Genomic DNA, 6,726 nt, shown 5'->3' with positions numbered 1-6,726 from the left:
AACGTGTTGTGTGCACTAAGCGTGTATAACAGACAAAAACCAACACTCTGTGCTAGTCATGTGCTGGATACGGTCACGGCCAGTGATGCTATTGTATGTACATCACATGATTCTGTGAAGCATTCAATTTGTTCACGTGATATTTCAATCACGTTTTTGACAGACATAAAGCCAAGCTATCTACACGGGAGTAAAACATACCAAGTGATGACAAAGTTGTCTGTGGAAAGTCCCGATATAGAGCGTGAACTGGGCTTTTTATATATCATTCATAGGATTGGAAAATATCTTTCATAAAGGGGGTAAAACACCATTAACGAATCCTCTATATTGCGGTTATGTATAATTCTTTCCTAACAAGTTGTTGTACGTTATCACATCTATCTCACTTGAGTAATTTTGTATTATATTTCTTGACTTCCCCCTTATCACCGTATGTCGCGTAACTCCAGAGCTGTTACCTTACTCACATCTGAAACACTACAGATTTTATTAGGCTGTTAGCATGATTAAAGTTTCATATTACTGTAAGATTGCGCAGCTGTACTATGACGTATGGATTATTGTAGATCCCTGAACTCGGCGATCGTAGTTGGTTTTTGAGTCGCTTTTGCCGTCATGGAATGCTCTCGAGCAAGTCTAGCAAGGTTGTTTTAAGACTCTCCTTGAAATAAAGTTATGTTGTGTTATCAACGTAACCTTGTCCAGCGTATGTGTTCCTGTGTTCTTGTGAAGTGTTATTTAGGTGACTTTGTCCAGTGTACGTGTTCCTGTGTTTTTGTGATGTGATTTATTTACGTAACTTTGTCATGTGTACGTGTTCCTGTGTTTTTGTGAGTTGTAATTTACGTAACTTTGTCCAGTATATGTGTTCCTGTGGTCTTGTGGGGTGTTATTTACGTAACTTTGACCTGTGTCTGTGTTCTTGTGAGGTGTTATTTACGGTACTTTGTCCAGTGTACGAGTTCCTGTGGTCTTATGAGGTGATTTATTTACGTAACTTTGTCCAGTGTATGTGTTCCTGTGTTCTAGTGAGGTGTTATTTACCTAACCTTGTCCAGTGTATGTGTTCCTGTGTTCTAGTGAGGTGTTATTTACATAACTTTGTCCTGTGTATGTGTTTCTGTGTTCTTGTGAGTGGTTATTTACATAACTTTGTCCAGTGTATGTGTTCCTGTGGTCTTGTGAAGTGTTATTTACGTAACTTTCTCCTGTGTACGCGTTCCTGTGTTCTTGTGAGGTGTTATTTACGTAACTTTGTCCAGTGTACGTGTTCCTGTGGTTTTGTGAGGTGATTTAATTACGTAACTTTGTCCTGTGTGTATGTGTTCCTGTGTTCTTGTGAGGTGTTATTTACGTAACTTTGACCAGTGTACGTGTCCTGTGTTTTTGTGATGCGATTTATTTACGTAACTTTGTCATGTGTACGTGTTCCTGTGTTTTTGTGAATTGTTATTTACGTAACTTTGTCCAGTATATGTGTTCCTGTGGTCTTGTGGGGTGTTATTTACGTAACTTTGACCTGTGTCTGTGTTCTTGTGAGGTGTTATTTACGTAACTTTGTCCAGTGTACGTGTTCCTGTGGTCTTATGATGTGATTTATTTACGTAACTTTGTCCACTGTATGTGTTCCTGTGTTCTAGTGAGGTGTTATTTACGTAACTTTGTCCAGTGTATGTGTTCCTGTGTTCTTGCGAGGTGTTTTTTACGTAACTTTGTCCAGTGCATGTGTTCCTGTGTTCAAGTGAGGTGTTATTTACATAACTTTGTCCTGTGTATGTGTTCCTGTGTTCTTGTGAGGTGTTATTTACATGACTTTGTCCTGTGTGTGTGTTCCTGTGTTCTTGTGAGGTGTTGTTTACGTAACTTTGTCCTGTGTATGTGTTCCTGCGTTCGTGCGAGGTGTTTTTTACGTAACTTTGTCCAGTGAATGTGTTCCTGTGTTCAAGTGAGGTGTTATTTACGTTCCTGTGTTCTAGTGAGGTGTCATTTACATAACTTTGTCATGTGTACGTGTTCCTGTGTTCTTGCGAGGTGATTTTTACGTAACTTTGTTCAGTGCATGTGTTCCTGTGTTCAAGTGAGGTGTTATTTACATGACTTTGTCCTGTGTACGTGTTCCTGTGTTCTTGTGAGGTGTTGTTTACGTAACTTTGTCCAGTGTATGTGTTCCTGTGTTCTTGTGAGGTGTTATTTACATAACTTTGTCCTGTGTATGTGTTCCTGTGTTCTAGTGAGGTGTCATTTACATAACTTTGTCCTGTGTATGTGTTCCTGTGTTCTAGTGAGGTGTTATTTACATAACTTTGTCCAGTGTACGTGTTCCTTTCTTTTGAGGTGTTATTTACGTAACTTTGTCCAGTGTATGTGTTCCTGTGTTCTAGTGAGGTGCTATTTACGTAACTTCGTCCAGTGTACGTGTTCCTGTGTTCTTGTGTGGTGCTATTTACGTACCTTTGTCCAGTGTATGTGTTCCTGTGTTCTAATGAGGTGTTATTTACGTAACTTTGTCCAGTGTATGTGTTCCTGTGGTCTTGTGAGGTGATTTATTTGCATAACTTTGTCCTGTGTTCGTGTTCCTGTGTTCTTATGAGGTGATTTATTTACGTAACTTTGACCAGTGTATGTATTCCTGTGTTCTTGTGAGTTCCTGTGTTCTTGTGAGTTCTTATTTACATAACTTTGTCCTGTGTACGTGTTCCTGTGTTCTTGTGAGGAGTTTTTTACGTAAGTTTGTCCAGTGTATGTGTACCTTTGTTCTAGTGAGGTGTTATTTACGTAACTTTGTCCTGTGTACTTGTTCCTGTGTTCTAGTGAAGTGTTATTTACATAACTTTGTCCTGTGTACGAGTTCCTGTGTTCTAGTGAGGTGTTGTTTACGTAACTTTGCCCTGTGTTTGTGTTCCTGTGGTCTTGTGAAGTGTTATTTACGTAACTTTGTCCTGTGTGTATTTGTTTCTGTGTTCTTGTGAGGTGTTATTTACGTAACTTTGTCCTGTGTACGTGTTCCTGTGTTCTTGTGAGGTGTTATTTACGTAACTTTGTCCAGTGTATGTGTTCCTGTGGTCTTGTGAGGTGATTTAATTACGTAACTTTGTCCAGTGTATGTGTTTCGGTGTTTTTGTGATGTGATTTATTTACGTAACTTTGTCATGTGTACGTGTTCCTGTGTTCTTGTGAGGTGTTATTTACGTAACTTTGTCCAGTGTATGTGTTCTTGTGTTCTTGTGAGGTGTTGTTTACGTAATTTTGTCCAGTGTATGTGTTCCTGTGGTCTTGTGAATTGTTATTTACGTAACTTTGTCCTGTGTATATGTCTTACTGTGTTCTTATGAGGTGCTATTTACGTAACTTTGTCCTGTGTGTGTGTTCCTGTGTTCTTGTGAGGCGTTATTTACGTAACTTTGTCCAATGTATGTGTTCCTGTGTTCTTGTGGGGTGTTATTTACGTAACTTTTTTCTTGTGTACGTGTTCCAGTGTTCTTGTGAGGTGTTATTTACGTAACTTTGTCAAGTGTACGTGTTCCGGTGTTCTTGTGAGGTGTTATTTACATAACTTTGTTCAGTGTATTGGTTCCTGTGTTCTTGTGAGGTGTTATTTACGTAACTTTGTCCAGTGTATGTGTTCCTGTGTTCTTGTGGGGTGTTATTTACATAACTTTGTCATGTGTGTGTGTTCCTGTGGTCTTGTGAGGTGTTATTTACGAAATTTTTGTCCTGTGTGTGTGTTCCTGTGGTCTTGTGGGGTGTTATTTACGTAACTTTTTCATGACATTGTGTGTGTGTTCCTGTGTTCTTGTGAGGTGTTATTTACATAACTTTGTCCAGTGTACGTGTTCCTGTGTTCTAGTGAGGTGTTATTTACATACCTTTGTCCAGTGTATGTGTTCCTGTGTTCTTTTGAGGTATTATTTACATAACTTCGTCCAGTGTGCGTGTTCCTGTGGTCTTGTGAGGTGATTTATTTACGTAACTTTGTCCTGTGTGTGTGTTCCTGTGTTCTTGTGAGGTGTTATTTACATAACTTTGTCCTGTGTGTGTGTTCCTGTGGTCTTGTGAGGTGATTTATTTACGTAACTTTGTCCTGTGTGTGTGTTCCTGTGTTCTTGTGGGGTGTTATTTACGTAACTTTTTCATGACATTGTTTGTGTGTTCCTGTGTTCTTGTGAGGTGTTATTTACATAACTTTGTCCAGTGTACGTGTTCCTGTGTTCTAGTGTGGTGTTATTAACGTAACTTTGTCCAGTGTATGTGTTCCTGTGTTCTAGTGAGGTGTTATTTACGTAACTTTGTCCAGTGTATGTGTTCCTGTGGTCTTGTGAGGTGATTTATTTGCATAACTTTGTCCTGTGTGTGTGTTCCTGTGTTCTCGTGAGGTGATTTATTTACGTAACTTTGACCAGTGTATGTATTCCTGTGTTCTTGTGAGGTGTTATGTACGTATATGTAACTTTGTTCAGTGTATGTGTTCTTGTGGAATGTTATAAATCCAGTCGGACTTGACTTTGATATTAGCACAAAAGAACATAAACGACCTGATTTGCATGCTTATCATACCCATGTTCGCCACATCCTCGTTGCTTTCAATACTTTTCTCCATTCCCCATGCTTTCTTCAATTGATCGTAGGACAAACGCACAATCGGTCATTTTTATTAGATTCCATAGATACAAATGTTTTATTCCATCGAATCCTGGTAATTTTACAATGGTTCAGCATGGCGGTGTGTATCATGTATGTTTCAAAACAGCTATTGTTGTAAGATGGGTCATGTTTTCCTTTTTAATTTTGTGTTCTATCGGTTTATCAAACCCACTACATTCTGTCGTTTATGAACTAAGCTGTATTGTTTTTTTCATGATGATAGTACAACTCACCAATTCACAGGCGCTGCAATTCCTTTTATGCTGAACTGCTTTATATCTGTATTTTTTTTATCATTTCCTTTCCCTCTCCATCCTGAAAATAGACCCAATCTGTGTAAAATACTTTGCAGCTGCTAAGTCCTTGACGGTGTACTGTCGACGCGAAGCTGGATTCGGGTAAAACGCAGTTTCGCTGTCCTTACCGCGACCAAGAGAGAGAACAGGCCTTGTACAAAATATTGGGATTACAATAAAATACGACGTCTTGCCTCATTGACCGCTGATGAAAGAAAGGAATTTGAAAATAGACTTTCACTAATTAACATTGGAAAAACACCTTCAATACAGGAATGCTCAAATTGTTCCTCGTTTGGCATGTAGGCGGATTCTAAAGTGATACGTTACATATGCTTCACGCGGGAAACCGTTTGAATTTTGCCGCTACTGCCTGAAAAGTTGGAATTCAGGATGTTCAACCAATTGCGGCATTGCATCGTGCACGGAAGAGCTTTGAAAAAGACCGTCGGATTAGATAGAAGTCCATCAATACGCGCTTGTCCTAATTGTGGATTGCTGATCGAGCACAAACAAGCATGTAAACAAATGACATGCTGCGGATGCGATCAGAAATTCTGTTTCATATGTCTGAAGAAAGCAAATTCTACAGGGGAGTACGTATACTAGTGTGGAAGTTTCAGGTCCCATTGTGAAATAGCAAATATCCAGACTGCTATCGGCCGAGCCGCACAAAACGTCACCTACCAACCTACACAAAACACAGGTTCCTCTTGTAACTTGGTCCGAACGATTACAGGGTCTAGCTTTTACAGAACATGACATCTGAACGAACACAAAGGACAAAGTGATATTTTGTGTATGCTATATAGTGTCCATCACTACACTCACGATGCTATACGATATTTTGGATCACCGTATTATGACTTTTGTATTATAATCAAATTGACTACCAGTATCCCTATGGGGTTTAACAGGAACCAATTACACTTCTGTACTACCGTGTTATCGCTTGTTTGAGTTTGAGAAAATTCTGTTTGCCGCCAATTCAACGGATAAGGACACTGTGATGTTTACAACTGTGTGTGCATTCAACAAATAGCCATTGAGAACTTAAATGTGTTGCTTTCTCTGTTCGTTCTATGCCAGAGTCACATTTCGATAGAATGCGTTTAATTTGTAGCCTCGCTACTTCTACCATCAAAGCTATTTTCCCCTATTTGTGACCAATACCTCTATTTGACTCCCTAGATATAACATCAGCAAATCTACAAACACGTGGGGGCAGTATATCCAGGTTTCACTGCACATAATGGCTCTTCCTATATATAGTATACATTGTTGTGGGATGGGCTTATATTTTGAAATATAAATAACACCCCACCTCAGACCAAGATTTACCTGTGCATTCATGACCTTAACACAATAACCTGTCAAATCATTCTTAAAATTTTCATATTGATATCAGGTGAGCCAATACTCATATCGGAAACATGGGAAGTTCTATCGTTTAATGGAGGTGATCATCTATGAACAGGTGTATGATGTACTGAATACACCTGGTCAGTGAACAGATTGAACCAACTGAAAACGATGCAAGTTGTTAAACTTGTGCCCAACTCCCATCGTATATAAATTACAATAAAATATCTTTAAAACAAACACGAAAACGAATGGATCGCCGGAAAAATACAAGTAAGGGTCAACGTAAAAGGTAATTTTGGTCTTACCATACCTGTTTCTTAAAGCATCACCCAAACGCATTATCCCATATACTCTAAATTATACAAATCATATATATTTCAAACCGTTATGCTGCTTTAGATTAATAAGAATAAAAAAATAA

The sequence above is a fragment of the Mizuhopecten yessoensis genome, unplaced genomic scaffold (assembly GCF_002113885.1).
Source record: "Mizuhopecten yessoensis strain PY_sf001 unplaced genomic scaffold, ASM211388v2 scaffold716153, whole genome shotgun sequence".
NCBI lineage: Eukaryota > Metazoa > Mollusca > Bivalvia > Pectinida > Pectinidae > Mizuhopecten > Mizuhopecten yessoensis.
Note: the sequence above shows the minus strand (reverse complement) of the source record.